The sequence below is a fragment of the Staurois parvus genome, unplaced genomic scaffold, assembly GCF_062004578.1.
Source record: "Staurois parvus isolate SC_StPar_1 unplaced genomic scaffold, SC_StPar_1.0 ptg001488l, whole genome shotgun sequence".
In the NCBI taxonomy this organism is placed as follows: Eukaryota; Metazoa; Chordata; class Amphibia; order Anura; family Ranidae; genus Staurois; species Staurois parvus.
The window spans coordinates 163,283-182,745 of record NW_028319284.1 but is presented as its reverse complement, the minus strand read 5'-3'; the positions used below and the strand labels follow the sequence as shown (position 1 = coordinate 182,745).

The 19,463-nt window shown below is 43.1% G+C and overlaps 1 long non-coding RNA gene across 1 annotated transcript; it reads left to right on the top strand.

The window, feature by feature from the left end:
• Window positions 1-1,829: 1,829 nt before the first annotated feature.
• On the top strand, window positions 1,830-15,876 carry LOC149435573 (uncharacterized). Its single transcript, XR_016308452.1, has 3 exons — window positions 1,830-5,524; window positions 6,856-6,941; window positions 14,469-15,876. It is a non-coding gene; the product is annotated as an uncharacterized LOC149435573 (long non-coding RNA).
• The last annotated feature ends 3,587 nt before the right edge of the window (window positions 15,877-19,463 follow it).

The following is a 19,463-nucleotide window of genomic DNA, read 5'->3' as shown; positions in this document are numbered from 1 at the left end:
CAAAGATTGGAGGTGTAGAGTCCATAAAAACAACATATCCAGCTCAAGTACAATTGAAACAATCAGCAAATGTGTTTACTAATTCGGTGACCTCTGAACCACAGACACTCAAGGTGGGACCAAACGGGAAAATTGGAAATCCAAATGAGACTTATCCGTGGGTGGGGGATGACAATCAGGAGTGCTGGGACCCGCCAGTGCCTTTGAAACACCTCCCTCCTGAAGATCAACAAATCGTCAAAGAAATGCTAAGGGAAGAATGCAATGCTTTTGCCAAAGATGACTCTGATGTAGGATGTATTCCTTCTTTACAGTTACAGATTCGTCTCAAAGACAGTACACCAGTCACGAGAACTTACATGTCTGTGCCGAAACCACTGCACCAAAAAGTTAAGGAATATCTGCAGGATCTGATAAATCGAGGATGGATTGCAGAATCAAAATCATCATATTCCTCACCCATTGTGTGCGTAAGAAAGAAAGATGGCAGTTTAAGACTGTGTTGCGATTATAGAGAGTTGAACTAGAAGTCCATTCCTGACTGTCATCCAATTCCTAGAATCCAAGACATGCTGGACAGTCTAGGTTGCAGGGGTCTGCAACCTTTAAGACATAAAGAGCCACTTGGACCCGTTTCCGAGAGGGAAAAAAAGACTGGGAGCCGCAAAACCATTGCAACATTTAAAACAAATCCGACACTGCATATATTGCAAAAAACGCTCTGGTCATGAAGGGGGTTTAAGGGCCCAGTAAGCAAAGGGTTAATCAGGGCCACAGTGTATCGTCATAATCACAATCATAGCCTTAGGTCAGTGGTGGGCAACCTTTTTTTTCGACTGAGCCAAATCTCGCCAAAACCACGATTGAAATTTATTTTGAGAGAAACATTTTTAAAACTGAAAATACATCCCCCATATAGTAATTCATCCCCCATATAGTAATTCATCCCCCATAGTAATTCATCCCCCCTATAGTAATTCATCCCCCCTATAGTAATTCATCCCCCATATAGTAATTCATCCCACATATAGTAATTCATCCCCCGTAGTAATTCATCCCCCGTAGTAATTCATCCCCCCTATAGTAATTCATCCCCCCTATAGTAATTCATCCCCCATATAGTAATTCATCCCCCCTATAGTAATTCATCCCCCATATAGTAATTCATCCCCCCTATAGTAATTCATTCCCCATATTGTGTGAATTCACTTACCTTTGCTCCGCGCGTTCCTCTCGCTGGGTTTCCGCGCCGTTCTGGTCTTCAGGGCGGACTGTGAGAGGAGAGGAGTTCGTCACGCTGCCCCGCCTACATCCGGGCTGCCCCGCCTACATCCTGACAGCCAATGTTTGCCAGCGGGCGCCCGGCACACAGAAGAGCTGCATTAAAAGAGCCACGGCTTGCCGACCCTATTGCCTGTCACCTGGTGGGCAGTGTGCTCTGGAGCCGCAGGAAAGGTGAAAAAGAGCCGCATGCGGCTCCGGAGCCGCGGGTTGCCGACACCCGGTCTAGGAGGAACTTCATGGTTTTCTGTGCTAGACCAGAGGAAAGCATACCATCAAGGATTTATGGAAGAAGCCAGTCGACCATTGACAGCATTCATTACACCTTGGGGTTTGTATGAATGGATCCGAATACCCTTTGGTCTGAGCTCTGCACCAGCCGAATTCCAACGCAGTATGGAGACATGTTTAATAGGACTGAGAGATGAGATTTGCCTGCCATACTTAGATGATAACCTTGTCCATAGTAAATCATTCCAGGAGCATGTGGAGCATGTCCGGTCAGTACTCCAACGTTACCAACAACACGGAACCAAGTTAACAGCCAGGAAGTGTGAACTTTTTCAAAATAAAGTCAGATTCCTGGGCAAGATTGTGTCAAAAGAAGGCCACTCTATGGACCCGGCCGACACGGCACCTGTACTTGCCTTAAGAAACAACCAACCAAAGACTGTCGGAGAACTCAGGAAACTATTAGGATTTATTTCCTACTATCGCCCTTACGTTCAAAACTTCTCCAGAATTGCCAAACCTCTCTATGAACTATTGTCAGCAGGTTTGACACCTACCACAACCTCAACCCCAGATAACCAGACAAAGAAGAGGAGGAAACCAATCCCAAAGTCATAAGGTCAACTTCCATCCTATCAGTCTATAGCCTGGACTGACCATCATCAGATAGTACTGAACCAGCTCATTGAAGTGTTAACTCATCCTCCAGTTATGGGTTACCCCGATTATTCCAAACCCTTTGTTCTTCACTGTGATGCCTCACAAGAAAGACTAGGAGCCGTATTATACCAAGAGCAAGAGGAGAAACTAAAGGTGATTGCTTATGGGTCTAGAACTCTCACACCTGCTCAGAAAAACTACCACATGCATTCAGGGAAGCTCGAGTTTCTAGCAATGAAGTGGGCAATATGTGATAGATTCCGAGATTACCTATATTACTGTCCATCATTTGTTGTATATACTGACAACAATCCACTAACCTATGTCCTCACTACAGCAAAATTGAATGCAACAGGACATCGTTGGGTTGCAGAACTAGCTGACTTCAACTTCACTATTAAATATCGTCCTGGGAGAAGGAATGCTGATGCAGATGTACTTTCTCATATGCCATTGAGTCCTGAACAATACATGCAACAATGTTCACAAGAAGTAGACCCCAAAGTCATCACTTCCATAACCCAAGCAATTCAAGCACATCAAAAAGAAAGGATACCTTGGCTATGTCCAATGACGATTGCCAATACAACCGATGCAACACCAAAGAAGGTAACTCAAATACGAAAAGAGACAATAAGAAACGCACAGAAGGAAGACTCTGTGATTGGAAAAGTATGGAAGTATAAAAGCCAAAACAAGTTTCCATCCAAACAGGAACGACAAGGTGAACCTGTTGATCTTTTCATACTTATGAAACAATGGACCAAACTCTACCTCGACGACAATAAAATTTTGAGACGGAAAACATCATCTGGTTCTAGACTAGTGTTGCCCAAGTTGTACCATCACTTAGTATGAAAGGAGTTACATGAAGAGATGGGACACTTAGGAGTAGAAAGGACTGTAAATTTAATCAGAGAAAGATTCTTTTGGCCACATATGCAAAGGGACACTGAGCATTATATCACACGTCAATGTACTTGTCTGAAAGACAAATGGCCAAATAAGCTTGTTCGAGCCCCGTTGAACAATATTGTGACAACTTATCCTTTTGAGATGGTCTCCATTGACTTTCTTCATCTTGAGAAATGTAAAGGTGGATATGAGTATATCTTAGTGGTAATAGATCATTTTACAAGATTTGCTCAGGCATATGCAACCAAGAACAAGTCCGCAAAAACTGTTGCTGACAAAATATTCAATGATTTTGTCTTGAAATTCGGATTTCCTACCAGAATTCACCATGATATGGGTAGAGAGTTTGAAAATCACTTGTTTTTGACATTAGGGAAGCACTGCCACATCCAAAATTCTCACGCAACGCCATATCACCCAGAAGGTAATGGGCAAGTTGAAAGATTTAATCGTACCCTGCTATCCATGCTTCGTACCCTGTCACCAGATTCCAAAAAGGACTGGAAAAATTCACTAGCAAAGGTAGTCCATGCATATAATTGTACTCGAAGTGAAGCTACAGGAAAATCTCCATTCTTTCTACTGTTTGGAAGGTCTCCAAGATTACCCATTGATAGTATGTTTGACACTCCAGTAACTGAAAAATACAAGAACTACTCTGAATATGTGAACATATGGACAGATAGAATGTCTGAGGCCTATAAGGTTGCTTGAAAAATAGCTACTCAAGCTGCACAGAGAGGAAAAGAACACTATGACAAGAAAATTCATGGAGCTGAACTCCTACCAGGTAGCAAAGTTCTAGTCAGAAATCTTACTGAAAGAGGAGGTCCAGGAAAACTGAGATCATTTTGGGAAGATACCATACATGTTGTTATTAAAAAGAAGTGTGCAGACAGTCCAGTGTATGAAATCAAACCAGAAACTGGAAAAGGCAGAACAAGGATTTTACATCGCAATTTACTATTGCCATGTGATTATCTACCTAGTGACCAAGGTCAACAGATACCCAAAAGAAGCAATGCAAGAAAGCAAGGGAAGGATCGAAATACAACTCAACAACCTACACAGATATCTGAGGGAGAATCAGAAAATGAATCAGATCATGAACAAAGAAACTGGAGATCTTTCATCCCAGTCACCCAGCATGACCACCCAGAGGAAAGTACAGAGCTAAATCCAGAAGCTATTGAGTTCTACCCACGTCAGCTGGAAGTAAGTGAGTATGATTTACAAGGAGTCAGAGAGACTGAGCCTATAGAACAAATTGAACAAACTGAGTATGCCTTTGGAGGTATAGAAGAAGAATGCCCAGCAACAGAGAACACAGAACAACTTGTTGAAAGTGATGTAGAGGAGAATGAGGACCTTTCAGATTCACTTCCTCAATGTAGAATACAACCCTACAGGAACAGGAGACAACCAAAGATTTTGACATATGACACTTTAGGTCAACCCAGTAGTGTTACCAGAGTTTCATCTATACAGGTTATAGACCGTATTCCTACATTACCTGTTGACTCTAGCTGGTATTTCAGTTCAGAATGTTTTGCTGAAGACTATAGAAGTTGGTAGAAGTGATTATGTTTATTGATCTATTGTTTACTATTTGGGACACTATACCAAAGTTAATTACCAAAACCAGAATAATTATATGTTACTTTTCTGTTGGTTCAAGTAAGGAAAAATGTAATTGCATTTGTACTGCAGATATTGTAGGTCAGGCAGAAACAGTTTTAGGTGAGGGAACTAGATGTTACAAAGAGACAGAGTCGGCCGATAAAAGTACAGAGCAGTTGATGGCAACGTTATGCTGCATTGTTGATGTACAATGGGTATTCTGCCATTATGATATAAAAGTAATAAGATGTTCCCTAGTTTCTCATCACCTTTGTCTAAACTTAGTAACCTATACAAATATGTATAGAAAGGGGTTTTACTAAATAGTTGGTTACATGCAACTATATCTTGCCAGGTACTATAGCGCTGTGGGCCTGGTGGGAAGCTGTGATGTAATAGGGAGTAGATGTCACAGGGAGGATGTTTCCTCAAGTAACTTGGTTACTACTTACCATTGGCTTCCTATGGTTACTACTAGACAAGTAAAAGAATGTTTTCTTAAAAAAATTCTGCGTATGTCAGGGACGACATAACAAATTTGTGGGGGAGAGTGTAAGAGGTGTAGAAAATAGGCAGCCCCATAAAATTTAAATCCAAAGCCTAATACCTAATATAACAGTAATCTATCTTTGTCAATAGAAGATACTAGTGATTGCATTTTTATTGTACCATCACAAGAGGACAGAACTACTTCCTGTGATAATAGGAAGACACAGAAGTAGGAACAAAAAGTCTAACACTTTGTTTCCTACAGGACAGTGATTACAGTGAACATATCCAGTCACATGTAATTAAGAGTTTTCTGTGTTTGTTACAGGTAAGCAGGAGGCTGTTTAACATGATAAATAGGACAAAATGACTTAACATGCCCTGGTGGTTAGTAAATGTCGCTGTTACTATGATGCAATCAGATTACTTGTAGCATAAATGTGAATATATATTGCAGCTATGTGATTTGGAGCTAAGATACAGGGAATGTGATTTCTCTATTGTAATACGCTATTGTTATGCAGAATAGGTCCCTAGCATATCTGCAGAGGTCTAGATATTCAGTATTGCAATTAAAGATGTTTATTAATGTATATGAAAATACTTATTAATGTATATGGAAATATTTAGTAAGGTATAGAGGACAGTGATTACAGTGAACAGTGACATATCCAGTCACATGTAATTAAGAGTTTTCTGTGTGTGTTACAGCCATTCCTAATAAAGCACTTCTGGTTTCACCCGACCCATCCTTCGCACAGTTGAATTATTTACCGTGAGCTTGAAAGTTTGCATACCCTGACAGAAATTGTGAAAATTTGGCATTGATATTGAAAATATGACTGATCATGCCAAAAAATGCTCTTTTATTGAAGGATGATGATCATACGAAGCCATTTATTATCAAATAGTTGTTTGGCTCCTTTTTAAATCATAATGATAACAGAAATCACCCAAATGGCCATGATCAAAAGTTTACTTCCCCAGAAAGAACCAGTTAAACTCAGCAGCCCCTGTGGGGGTAGCGCTACAGTACATATCATGTAAGTGTAAGTTATGTGTGTGCTATGTCTGCCTGATTTATTTTGTTTAGTCATTTATTTTATATGATTTTTCATCGTTTTTTTACGGGCTCATTCACATTACAATGCACATAAAAACACACTCTGCAGTGCATTGCTTTTTCGCTAATTTTTATACCTGTTTATGCACATTTTCCTGTGTTTTTATGCATGCAAGTTTATCTGCATATGATCTTTTTAAAAGGCATGTTTCTTCTGACCTATTGTTATGGGTGAGAGGTACATTGCAGTGTGTTCTGGCACATTTATATGCGTTTTTGTGCACTGCAGTATGATATTATTCAAATATGTGGCATCAAATTGCACAGCACTGAAACGCAGAGAAACACAGCGTTCTGGTGTGCACATGACACATAGAAAACGATTGTTTTTCTATGTGTCATTGCACTTACCTGCATTTTTCTGCAAGGAATGTAACCTGCCACAGTCTGAAATGCCATTTTTGTACACATGTTCTTTATATGAAGAAGTCAGGGTCTAAATGTATGTAATTATATAAAAACAAAGCAGATTTTCTGTGATTTAAACCCCCTTTGATAGTTTGTGACAAACAATAATTATTTCTCTAATATTGTAGGCTAACCCCCCAGCTGATGCAATAACTGACCACCAAGAGACCAACATGTTCAATATGTCTGCACCTCCTAATGCCCCGGCCAGCCTGTAAGTGACAATCTTTGTTCATAGCATCCAGTCTGAAGCGGTATTATGTGATGAGGGGGTAATACTCTTAGATTATTTGCTTATATCTGAACGGACTGAAATCTAGTCTTTGGTCAGACTGAATCCAACTTTGAAATCGTGCAACTACACTTGAATTTGCACGATTTCAATGTCAGATGTCAGTCCGACTTCAGGTGCGACTTGTTAGACATCTGTGCGACTTCATGCGCAGATGTCTATGCAAGTCGTACCTGAGCTTGCAAAAAGTAGTAAATGAAGTACTTTCAAAATTGGTGTGACTTTGACGGAGTCGGAATCGCACCAATATGACCGCTTCCATTGCGACAATAAGGTGCGTCTTGTCATGAGATTTGAAACTATCAAATTGCATGACAAGTTGCAACAGTGTGACCGAGGACACACATATTAAGGAATATTGACAAATTAACTTAAACCAAGAAAGTGGTTCACATCTTTGGGGGTATTAAAGTGAACCTGTGCTTTGTCCAGGCCCTGGATAGTCTTGGGAGGAATAACTAATTCTGTCAAGATTTTATTACTATCTATGACCCTCTTGGGGCAATTCCCACTTACTTCCTGTCCCTGTGAGAGCCTGTGACTGCAGGAAAAGAAATGAGAGGAATGGTTGTCACCACGACAGGAAGACACAGACAGTATTTATAAACTGACATAAATTGTTACCCTTCCACATTTTACTATAAAAAAAGTGTTTTGTTGCAGTCTCTGTTCCCACTAGAGAGATTTATTTTCACTTCCTGTCCTAAAAGGAAGTGATGAGAAATCTACTCAATCAATCCACAGACCATAGTAAATACCTCTGCAGGGCAAGCAAACTTCTGAGGCTTAATGACCATACTCTGCTCTGTCCTTGCTGCTATACAAAGCAGAACTACACTGCATCTGAGCACCACAAACCAAAAATGACTTTGAAAAATACCACCCTAGAATTTCTGGCCGTGGCCATCTTGAGTAAGGACAAATGATTCATGTAGCATTTATTTCCTGGAATCCATCTGCCTTTAGCTCAGGCACGTAGGCAGGAGGGTGTGCTTAGCTGATAAACCCCCTCCAAAGACTACTGGACTCCTGGGATATATAACATAATTTGCCTAGGCTTGGAGACCAGGAAGTAACTGAAGAAATGTAACAAAATGTTTAAAACAAGCAAATATGATTTACATTCCTACCTATTTACTAATGCTAGCAGCATACGGATTACAAATAGTCAATGTTAATTGAGAGTGTGAAGTTCCGTTTTAAGATTATTCTCATGTATGTAATAATGACTAGAGAAGAAACCATAGAGACATGTAAAACCCAGTCAGTGTGGATGGTTCACATTTATGCTGGCTATTCTCAGATATAAAATCCATGCAGTACCAAGACAAGGTCCTTTAACACTCAAGGCAAAGGTGCCAAAGTGCCCCCTCCTTACCCTTCCAATTTGACCAGTGATTGACACAGATTAGGCAATGATGTAATGTCTATGGAGCAACTGCAGATACCACTGGATGAGCCTGAGTGCTAAGGCTCACTGGAGGAAATAATGATTGAATGAGTTGGAAAACCTTATCCCATCACTATTTTCTTCCTCATAGGTTGAAGCCATTGGCATTTGTAACTTGCTTCCAGGGCCAAGCTTAGGTGTAGCAGAAAAGGCGGTTGCCTTAGGCACATCAGTAATAGAGGGGTGCAAAAATGGCAAGACCTGCAACTTATGCTGCTGAAGTAGTACACAGCTCATGAAGAGGATAAGAGCACACTTTGGCCTTTTTGCCTAAGGTGCTTGAAGACCTTGACTGGCACTGTATGCCCCCATAGTCCTAAACATGCTTAGGTAAGTGAACAGCAAGATGTCTGAAGCTGGTGCGTGTGTATGCCCTCTGATGCCTTAAAGTGGAAGTCCGGGCTAGCACTAAGCTTAAAAGAGAAGTATAGTCAAAGCTCTTTTGGCTGTACTTCTATGAATCACAGGAGTGCCGTTCGTTCGGCACTCCTGTGAATATCTTGCAGGGAGCTTCCCACAGTTAGGCCACAGAGGGTGCTGGCTTCCCTTATTCTCAGTCACTCAGAACAGGTTCCTCAACATGTAGTGACTCAGAGGCCTAGGGTTACAAGGGGTCAGATGAGTCCACTGCCTTTCCTTCACCTGGGCCCGTGGTTAAGTCCTCAGATGAGTCAGTACAGTCTGTGCTACTGAATAAAATAGATGGGCCCCCCATGCTCTTAACATCAATGGAGTCAGGCTCTAGGTCTTGGGAAGCTGGAGACTCAAGTATGAGGGGCGGCGGGAACCAATCAGTTGGAGCTTCATGCACCGGGGGATGATATGCGTTGTCAAACGCCTCCTGGGGCAGTCACCACTCAGCACACAAAGTCTCAGCATGTTCTGATGCAGTCTCTTTTTGGGTCGGGGCCCTCAGAGACCAGGTAATAGAGTGGGGAAGGTGGGAAAAGCTGCCCCACCACCCTGTGATTGGGTGTGCTCCAACCCACTTGGGCTCCAGCTTTCTTCCTCTCGTGTGCTTGGTGTTCTTAACCAACCAACACATGTCCCCCGGTTGTAGTGGTAGCTCGCTCAGAACAGGGTCAGAAGACAATTTTTTGTGTTTATCTGCTTGGCCTTTTGCATTCGCTCCCAATGCTCCTGTACCCAAGAACTGGGTGTTCTTGGCGGGAGGTGCTTTGGAGTTCCCAATAGGAGGTCCACGAGCATTTGGCATATCGCCCAAACATCAGGAAGAAGGGTGTGTGCCCAGTGGACTGTGTTGTTATAGGCCCACACCATGGCTCCAACGTGTTGATGCCAGCAATCCCGGTATCTCAGTTCTAGAGTCTGTAGCATGCCCAGCAGGGTGCGGTTAAACCGCTCACTGGCCCCATTTCCTTGAGGGTGGTAGGGGGTGGTGTGGGACCTCCAAATACCACTGGGGTGGCACAGTTCCATCATGATCATGGATTCGAAGTTTGAACCTTGATCCAAAAGTATCCGCTACAGGCAACCATAGGGTTAAATGATGTGTGGCAGAAGAGCTTGGCGGTGCTGACAGCTGTATGGGCTTTTGTAGGCACCACCACTGCAAATTTAGTGATGCGGTTAATGAAGACCAGTGCATACTAATACCAGAAAGGTGCACTGGAAATTGTCAGAAAGTCCATGGTCACCAACTCAAATGGCTCAGAGGTGGTGATAATCATAGGTGTTACCTTCTCAGGGGATGCTTTGTGGATGGTACAGCTTTTGCACTCCTGGCATGCTTTGAGTACCCAGTGTGGCAAATGGAGACAAAAGAAGTACCTCTGAACCAGTGACTCAGTTCGATCTGCCCCCAAATGGCCTCCCATGATGTAGAGTACTTGACAGATTTCCAAGACTGAGGGACCACAACTTGAGGGATACCCTGTTGTTCAGAAGGGATGCAGGCTTGATGGTAGAGTATATTGTCTCATAACTCCAGCCAATCCCATTATCTCACGATTGCCCTATTAACAGAGGACAACTTTTGGCACTCCCGAGAGGTAGGCTTGTACTTCTGTGAGAGGTTGTGCTGCACTTGATTGAAATCTGGGTCCTTTAGTTGGATCAGTGCTCATTCCTCCTGCCCATAGAGCTCTGCTGTCTTGATCTGTGGGCCATGATCTCGTTCCTAAATGGTATACGAGGCAGGACAGGAGCGACCTCTGTCTTCCAGGTTAGAGTCCACATCCTCTCCTGGGCGCTCCACTGGAAAACGGGACAGGGCAAGCAGGACTGAGCTCCATTGGCTTGTAAAGTATCTTGAGTTTAAACCATGCCAAGCAGGCTGCCCATTTCTGCTCCAATGCCCCTAATTTTGCAGTTTCCAGGTAGGTCAGCAGGTTGTTGTCAGTAAAGACCCCAATGTCGGCCCCCATGATCAGGGAGTAGGCTCCTGCTGGCATATGCAATCAGCCTCTCTTGGCCATCCTGCAACTGGACCAGGACAGCACCTGGTCCCTGGAGTCTTCCGTGCATGTACACCTGGAAGGGCTGGGTGTAGTCTGAGTCGGCCAGTAATGGGGCAGAAGTCAGTTTCTGCTTAAGTGTCTCAAAGGCCTGCTGTTGGGATTCGTACCATTGGGCTTGGATGGAAGGGGAGGGTCCACCCTTCCTCTAGGTACTGAGTAAGTAGGGCAGCTATCTGGGTAAACTTCAGGATATAACGCTGGTAATATCCTACCAGACCCAAGAAGGAGCGTAACTCCCTGATGGTTTTGTGGGTGCCAATCTTGGACAGCTTGTACTTTGCCTGGATATGGGGTCACGCCTCTGGCTTTGACAACATATTCCAAGTACTGTATCTTTTGCCTCACAAGGTGGCCCTTGCTGGAATTGAGGTTTAGTCCATATTGAGCCAAACAGGAGAACACTTGGTCCAGATGTTTCACATGTTTTATTAAACGTCTTGGAGAAGATGATAATGTCATCAAGGTAAACCAGCAGTCTCAAAATTGAAATCCCCAAGACATCTCTCCATTAGGTGCTGGGAGTGTTGCTGAGGCTGAAGGGCATGCAATTAAACTCAAACTATCCCAGGGGTGTAATAAAGGCGTTTTTTTTTTCCTTGTCTTGGTCTAATAAAGGGACTTGCCAGTAGCCACTGGATAGGTCCAAGATGGAGAAGAACTTGGCTTGTCCAAGTACCATCAGGGATTCCTCAACTCAAGGAAGGGGGTTGGCGTCCCTGTGGCTGCGTGCGTTCAGTTTGCGATAGTCCATCCAGAACCGCAAACTGTTGTCTTTCTTGAGCACCAGTGCAATGGAAGCAGCCCAATGACTGCAAATTTCCTGGATCACTCCACCTTGTATCATATTGCAAAGTAGCTCCTTGGTACAACTCTAGGGGAATATCACAGTACAATTCCAGAATGGGCAGTGTGTCCCCATCAGGAGCGCTCCTGCTCCATCTCAGCTGCTAGTTTCATTCCAGCATCCTGGTTTTGGATATAATACATTCTCCCTGTCTGTCCACTTGCAAGGTGATTGATGTGGCCAGTCTCTGGCTGGAGACTAAACCTGATTTAAGCCAGCCAAGTCTGCAGTCTCATGCTTGTGATATTTCATTTGTAACACATGCTCCAAGCTTCCTGTTTGTATGCCCTGCTTGCTAGCCTGGATTTCATCATTGACGTCCTTGAATCTGACATCGACTACTCTCTGAGCTCTGCCTGCATTTTGACTACTGATTTGAACCTGACTAATGCAGCCAGCACGAGTGTACCTGACTGTTGCCACACCAGTCCCAGTGTCACCAGATTGGTGCAGTATGCAACAGTGCAGGGGTAGAAGCCTGTCCAACGGGGTTCAGCACGGCAGATGGAGACCAGCCATCCACTCCTGTCACCCTTTCTCCGGCCATGAGTGCAGAGTCCTCTGTGGATGCCTCCCATGCATAGGTTCCTGTAACTGCAAGCTCCATGGTGGACACAATGGAAGAAATCATGGCTGCTGAGCCTACTTTGTGCCTCACTTCGGTAGATGCAGCATTGGTCTAATACTGCATCTTTCTCACACTGGGTCAAGGACCGAGAACTGAGTGATCAAACACCACTGAACGCTGAGCTCTCGGTCTTCAGCCTGCAGAGAGACAAGAACAATGTTCTTAACCCCAACACCAGTCTCAGTATTACCAGACTAGTGGAAGGCAGTAACCATGCTCCTGATCACCACCACATCAGTCCCAGTTTTAAAGATGAGTGTAGGCCAGCAGCAGTGTTCCTGATCACCGTCCCACCAGTCCTAGTGTCTCCAGACTGGTACAGGCTGCAACAGTTCTCATGTTAGATGCCACGCTCCTGATCCAGCTGCCATGAGAGATCGACGCATGGAGAACCTGGTGGCGTATGCTAGGAAGGTTGAGGGTGACATATTTGAGTCTGCCAATAGCGGGGTATGTATTGTACTACAGTGTCTTACAGAATTTTGTTGATTAGAATGATAAGAGAGATATGAAGATGGCTTCAATTACTGACCTTCTTCTGAAAGTACTAGTAGTCTGTATACTGTGTTATACTATATTTACATTTATTAATACAATTTTGTATCTAAAGGTTTTTTTCTGCATGCAAGACTTCATTTGATGAAGCAGGATTGTGACTTGCTCCCTGTTTAAAGTCCAACTCTAGATTGGAAATGCATCCCCTCCCTCAACCCCTTCACCCCAGCATTATCATCACTTGTAGTGCAGGGTGCAAAAGCTTAGCAGTGGGTTAAACGTGTAACTGGAATTTGGCTTTATACAGTATGTGATTTTGCACTTCCATCATAGGGAGGCCGGCAGATCACTTCTGCTGTTAACACTCACAGCAGAAGCCAATCTGCGAGTGCCGGTGAACAGACATCTGCTGGCACCTGCCAATCGTTGGGCAGGACACAGAACAGAGCTCTGCCTGGGGGGAGGGGGGGAAGGGGTGAAGAATCATGTGTCCCTGCAATCATGTATTCTTCACTTCCCCTTGCAAAAGCACTACCTAGTGTACACCAAGCGCATAGCTAGGCACACAGTTAACCCTTTTAACCCCTTCCCAGCCAATGTCATTAGTACAGTGACAGTGCATATTTATAGCACTGATCACTGTATTGGTGTCACTGGTTCCCACAAAGTGTCAGCTAGTGTCAGTTAATATAAAAATGTCTGCCACAATATTGCAGTCCCGCTATAAGTAGTTGATCGCCCCATTGCTAATATTAAAAAAAATGTTTTAAAATTCCAGTATATGTACCATAGTTTGTAGGCGCTATAACTTTTGCGCAAACAGATCAAAATATGCTTATTGGGATCTTTTTACCAAAAATATGTAGCAAAATTCTGGCCTAAATTTATAAAGACATTTGATTTTTTAAATTTTGTTTTGGATTGGTTTTATAGCAAAAAATAAAGTGTGTGTGTGTGTGTATATATATATATATATATATATATATATATATATATATATATATATATATATAGATATATATATATATATATATAGATATATATAATATTTTTTTTTTTTAATTCAGTCTTTTTTCGTTTATAACTCAAAAAATTAACGCAGAGGTGATCAAATACCACCACAGACATCTCTACTTGTGAGGAAAAAATTACGGAAATTTTATTTATTTACAGCGTTGCATGACTGCGCAATTGTCAGTTCAAGTAACGCAACGCCGTATCGCAAAAAAGGCCTGTTCAGGAAAGTGGGTAAACCTTCTGGAGTCTGACAGCAGATTTTGCTATGTTTATTTTCGTTTTGCTGTAAATATATATAATTTTTTTATATTCTGTATAATATTTTATGTTTATTGATTGCGAGACTTTTAATAAAGAAATATTGGGTAAACCTTCTGGAGGTCAAGTGGTTAAAGCAATCCTGTGTTCTGCCCATGCAGAGAGTTTTTAAGGGACCATGGATTTTAAAGATAATGATTGCGTAATATGGAATATGGAATGGAATTTAGTTATTTTCTGCTTGTCTGTTTACCTTTGTCTATTTCATTTCATCCAGGATGAGTACTACCATTTGATTGAAGAGAAAACTTACAAAATCCAAAGGAACTAGAGAAGAAGCGAAGGTTACGCCAAGAGAATGTTATGAGGAATCAGACCTTATATATACACTATGTGGCCAGAAGTTTGCGAACACCCAGCCATTCCCCCTGAAGGGGAAACCCATACCCATGGGTTTTAATAAAATTTTGATTGCTGAAGCCAGATTGGAAAGTAGATGTATTTATTATACAAGCATGCAGGGCGAGAAACACAATACATAGTATCAGGGGCGGACTGACAACTCATGGGGCCCCCGGGCAATAGGGGATCATGGGGCCCCTGTGTCCTTGCCCAAACTCAAAAAAGCCTATGAAAAAGGTACCAGGGGCATCTCATGGGGCCCCCTATTGACCCCCGGCCCTCGGGCAGTGCCCGAGTTTCCAAATGGTCAGTCCGCCCCTGCATAGTATTGGATTCTAAAGAGAACTCTGTCTAACTAATGATCTCTAATACAATTTATATGTCCTAAACTGGATGGGACTTAGCTTTCTCACTTTCTCTGATGTTCCATCTGTGTAGTAGTTGTTGACTACTTATATTTATTTGCATACAATACCATTGACCAGAATTTTACGGAAGTGCTGAACTATTTAGGAGATAAAGAACATTTTTTACCTTAATGCATTCTCTGCATTAAGCTAAAAAATGTTCCAGTGGAAGTATCGCCCCCTTTATACTTACCTGAGTCCTATCTCAATCCAGCAGAGATTGGGGGTGGGGTGGGCTGCACTGTTTGTTTCTATAGACACACACAGTCAGGCTCAGAAGCAAGCCCACAGTTGTGCCCCAATGAGAAGCAGTTTCCTGAGCGGTGCACAGAGAAGAGGAGGAGCCTACAGCCCTGGCAGGGGGCCCAGAAGAGGAACTTTGGGGCCTCTCTGTGCAATACCATTGCACAGGGCATATAAGTATAACGTATGTAGGCAGGTTGAAATTAGCCAGATAGGTCCTGCTCCAGATGGGAGGGTAGGGGTTAATGCCTTCCAGGTTCTTTGGCTTTTTTTGGCGGGATCTTTGGGTCGAACCCACTGCACATGTGATATAAAAGGGGATGGTGGGCCGAGTCCAGAGTTTTGGAGTGATTGCCTGGTCTTGCCCATTTTCCCAGTTCCCAGAGGAGAGCTACACCTGAAAAGAGTACAAAGATGTCATAGTCTGCCATCAAGATGTAAAGTTGTCAAAACTTTACTGTCAAAGACTCCAGTGCTGGAGAATGCCTCAGAAGGACTCTGTGTAGTCTGGTTAGAAGTAGGGACTAGGGACTTAAGATGTTGACTGTTTTATTGACGCTCTACTGGATTGTTATGTCTGCTTGGATTCTATTGTAATGTTGCACTTTAATACAAGTAAAGCATTAAACTTTGCCTCCTGTCTGGTCTGAAGTCCTTGAAAAGGGTGCATTGCACGTAACTGGCACTATCACACACTCTACAGCTTGCGTCACATGGGGTATGAAGAGTCAGCACGTTAAGAGTCATTCTAGTGGAAGTTATACATGTGGTTGCCATGAGCAATGAAGGTACAGTCAGCAAGCAGCCTGTCAAAATGTGTACCTGTTATAGATGGAATTGCCTCTAGCCACCAGGGAGATGTTGTTGACACTCCCGACGCCTCATTCCGTCTCCCTTAGCTAGAACGGAACTTGAGTGCAGAGGTCCCATCCTGTAAAGAGGTACGGAAGTTCAAGACTTAAAGCCAAGTTCACTTTTGAGCCTGCGCACGATGGTGTTCCATGCTGCTACTGGGACTGGTAGTGGGAAACACTGGACAGGTGACTGTGGTCAGTGTTCGACATGTCCTGTCTAATTGCAAGTTACAGTAGAAGGATATACATTTACACAGGGACTTAACTGGAGAACAGTGCAAGTGTACATGGTGTACATTCATCTCTAATAGTAGGGGCCTGACCTAAGACCGAGTATTTCTTGGCAGCCAGCTTAGCCTTGTCCTAAGGCATTGGTGAAAGCGGCACAAAGCTACCCCTTTTGTGTGAAGTAGGGGAGACCCTGTACAAGGTGCCTAGTGTAGCGAAAAAGAACCCACCCTTGCTTGGCACTCAGTGGGGAGGGAAAACATGGAGGATGTGACAAACAATCACCACTTTGCCCTTTACATGTATGTTATGTAAAAAAAAAACCTGAACCTTTACAAACAGTTTTAAATCACATTTGTTTGTAGAGTTAGGCAGGTTTAGAACATCTGACAATGTTTTTATTGCTGTTTGTGCCATCTTGTCCAGGTTAGTCCTCATTTCTTTCACAGGTGTCACAGGGACAGGACGTAAGAGAAAATCTCCCCAAAGGAGTTACAGATAGAAAAACCTTACAGAATTATTAACTCTGGCTAAAAGGGTAGCACTTCCACCTGGCAGCACTAGGGTCATCGGTTCGAATCCCATCCACAGCACCACCTGCCTGGAGTTTGCATGTTCTCCCTGTGGTTGCATGGGTTTCACCCCACACTCCAAAGACATGCTGGTAGGTTAATTTGCTCCTGTCTAAATGGACCCTAGTATGTAAATGCATGAATGTGAGTTATGGACCTTAGATTGTACGCCTCTTGAGGGTTAGAGACTGATGTGAATTTACAATATGTATATGTAAATTGTAATAATAATATTTAACGCTTCCCCATTCTATGCAAAACTAGAAAAAGTTTCTGGTTAGGCTTTAAAAGATCTCCAAACCTTGAAACCAAATGTAATGCACTCCAGCTTCAAACGATCCATTATGCTCAATCCACAGATCCGAATCATCCTGCAGGGATCGTTGGCATGCAACCTATACAGGCTGACACCAGACCCGCTCCAAGAAAAGGTAAGTTGTAAAGAAAGCCGACGATCCCCGCAGGATGGATCAGATCTGCGGATTGGGGAGTATAATGGATCGGAGTCCGATCCATTATGCTCAATCCGCAGATCCGATCCATTCTGCGGGGATCGTCGGAGGGGGTGTCACCAAGCGTTATTGCACCGGGTGACACCAACCCTAGTCACTCCCCTGATGTAAGGTGTACTGCTTTTACTCACGTGGATCTGCTTTCTTCTCTCTCTGGGACGGAATGTGCCCAGAGAGAGAAGATTTAATAATTTCCTGTACCTGTGTAAATGTAATCACAGGTACAGGAAGATCTCTGAAAGGGCAGGGATCATTCAGAAGATCCAGGCCGAACATCACTGGCCTGAATCTGTTGATTGATTGGTCAGGCACCAAATCACGGCACTGGTGGGTCGGCGGGTACATGTGCGGTCGCCGCAGTCGCGCGAATCACGTATATATACACGTGATGTCGCACAGAGAGTCCCCCCGTAGCAGTATTTCAGCTATAGTGCGGACTTAAAGCAGTTAAGATAGTACCCCTTACCCTCAATTTCCAACCGCTGATTCAGCATCCCCCACCCTTTAGCTGTGTGATGAAGTGCTGAAAAGTCCAGGATAACAAACAGACACTTCACAGGCAGAGCAAGGAAGGGCAAGATAATAGAAATACACAACAGTTCCATGGGAGGAAAGCAATGGAAAAAAAACACCCACCTCCAGAGTGCCCTTAAGACAGAAGCACTGTATACAGGACACTAGCACACGGCTATTTTTATACAAACTCATAATAAAATGGAATATTTATTGAACAGTAACAAGGATGAAATAAAATAAACACACAACTCATATAGTGTTATAGTGGTGCTAAATAAATAATAAATAAAAAAAATGTGAAGTGAATACCACAAAATAAATGTGACCAAAAATGAATAAAACATCCATGATTAACGTGATAAAAAAATCAATTTAAATTAAAGGTGATCAAAAGTCCATGAAAAAACATAATAAAGTGATCCAAAGTCCATAAACTCAATTCTTCTCCTTCACTGCGTACAATAGACTGATAACCAAGTGCTTCACAGAAATCCCCCACATGGATGTGCACTCACCACAGATAATTGCCTTCCAGTGTTGTGGTTGGCAAACAAGCTTCCTGGGATAATCTTCCTATGACGGAGGTGTAGGTGAGACAGAACACACGCAGAGAGCGGTCGGTACACAAGGTTTTTATTGAGGGATTTGGGGCACTTGATCGGTGCAGCAAGGGTTAAGTCCGGGGCACACAGCAGAGGGACAGTTCAGGCAGGTAATGGGTAAAGTCCAGGCTACAACATGGCAGTTCAGACAGACAATGGGTAAGTCCGGGCACACAGCAGAAGGGCAGGCTGGCAGACAATGAACAATCCGGGCACACAGCAGAGGGGCAGTTCAGGCAAAGATAATCCGGGCACACAGCAGAAGGCAGCTCTGGAAAAATCAGGACATGATTTCTAAACTACCATCACTCCCTCATTTTCAAGTCCACCTACACAAATCTTAAATCGTTCAGCTATCCCTGGTGCCACTAAAAATGTCCACGGCTAAGCCATAGTCCTAATAGTTTTCACAATATGACCATTTGTTTGCAACTCATGCCGCCCAATGACATTCATTGAAACTCCACTCTAGCCACCTCAAATTTGAAGGGCAATTTCTAAACTGCAACTGTGCATTCATTTTTAATATTTCAGAGGCATACTATGCATCAAAATGTAGGTCTGGGTCTTGTGATTCTCAAAATATAAAGCTCTTCACTGTAGGATTTATAATTTTTAAAACTACGACCATTTGAAGATGCCAGTGAAGTGAGCAATTTGGAGCAGTTTGTTTTTAACCGCTCTTCTCTGCCCTATTTGAAATCTAATTTTGAATTTGTGACAGTTTGGCCGGCTTCTGGTTAAAGGTTTGGAAATAAGTTTTCTACAGTAGAGAGTATTTGAGGTGTTTCAACTAGCTACATTTATGAAAAGAAATTAGAGCTGTGTGAATATCATCATGCCATCTAAAGGAAAGAGATCTAAAGCTGCGCTGGATTAAACTGGACCTTTCAGACCCACGCTTTCGGGATCCGGAGCCCCACAGCAGCATAGTGG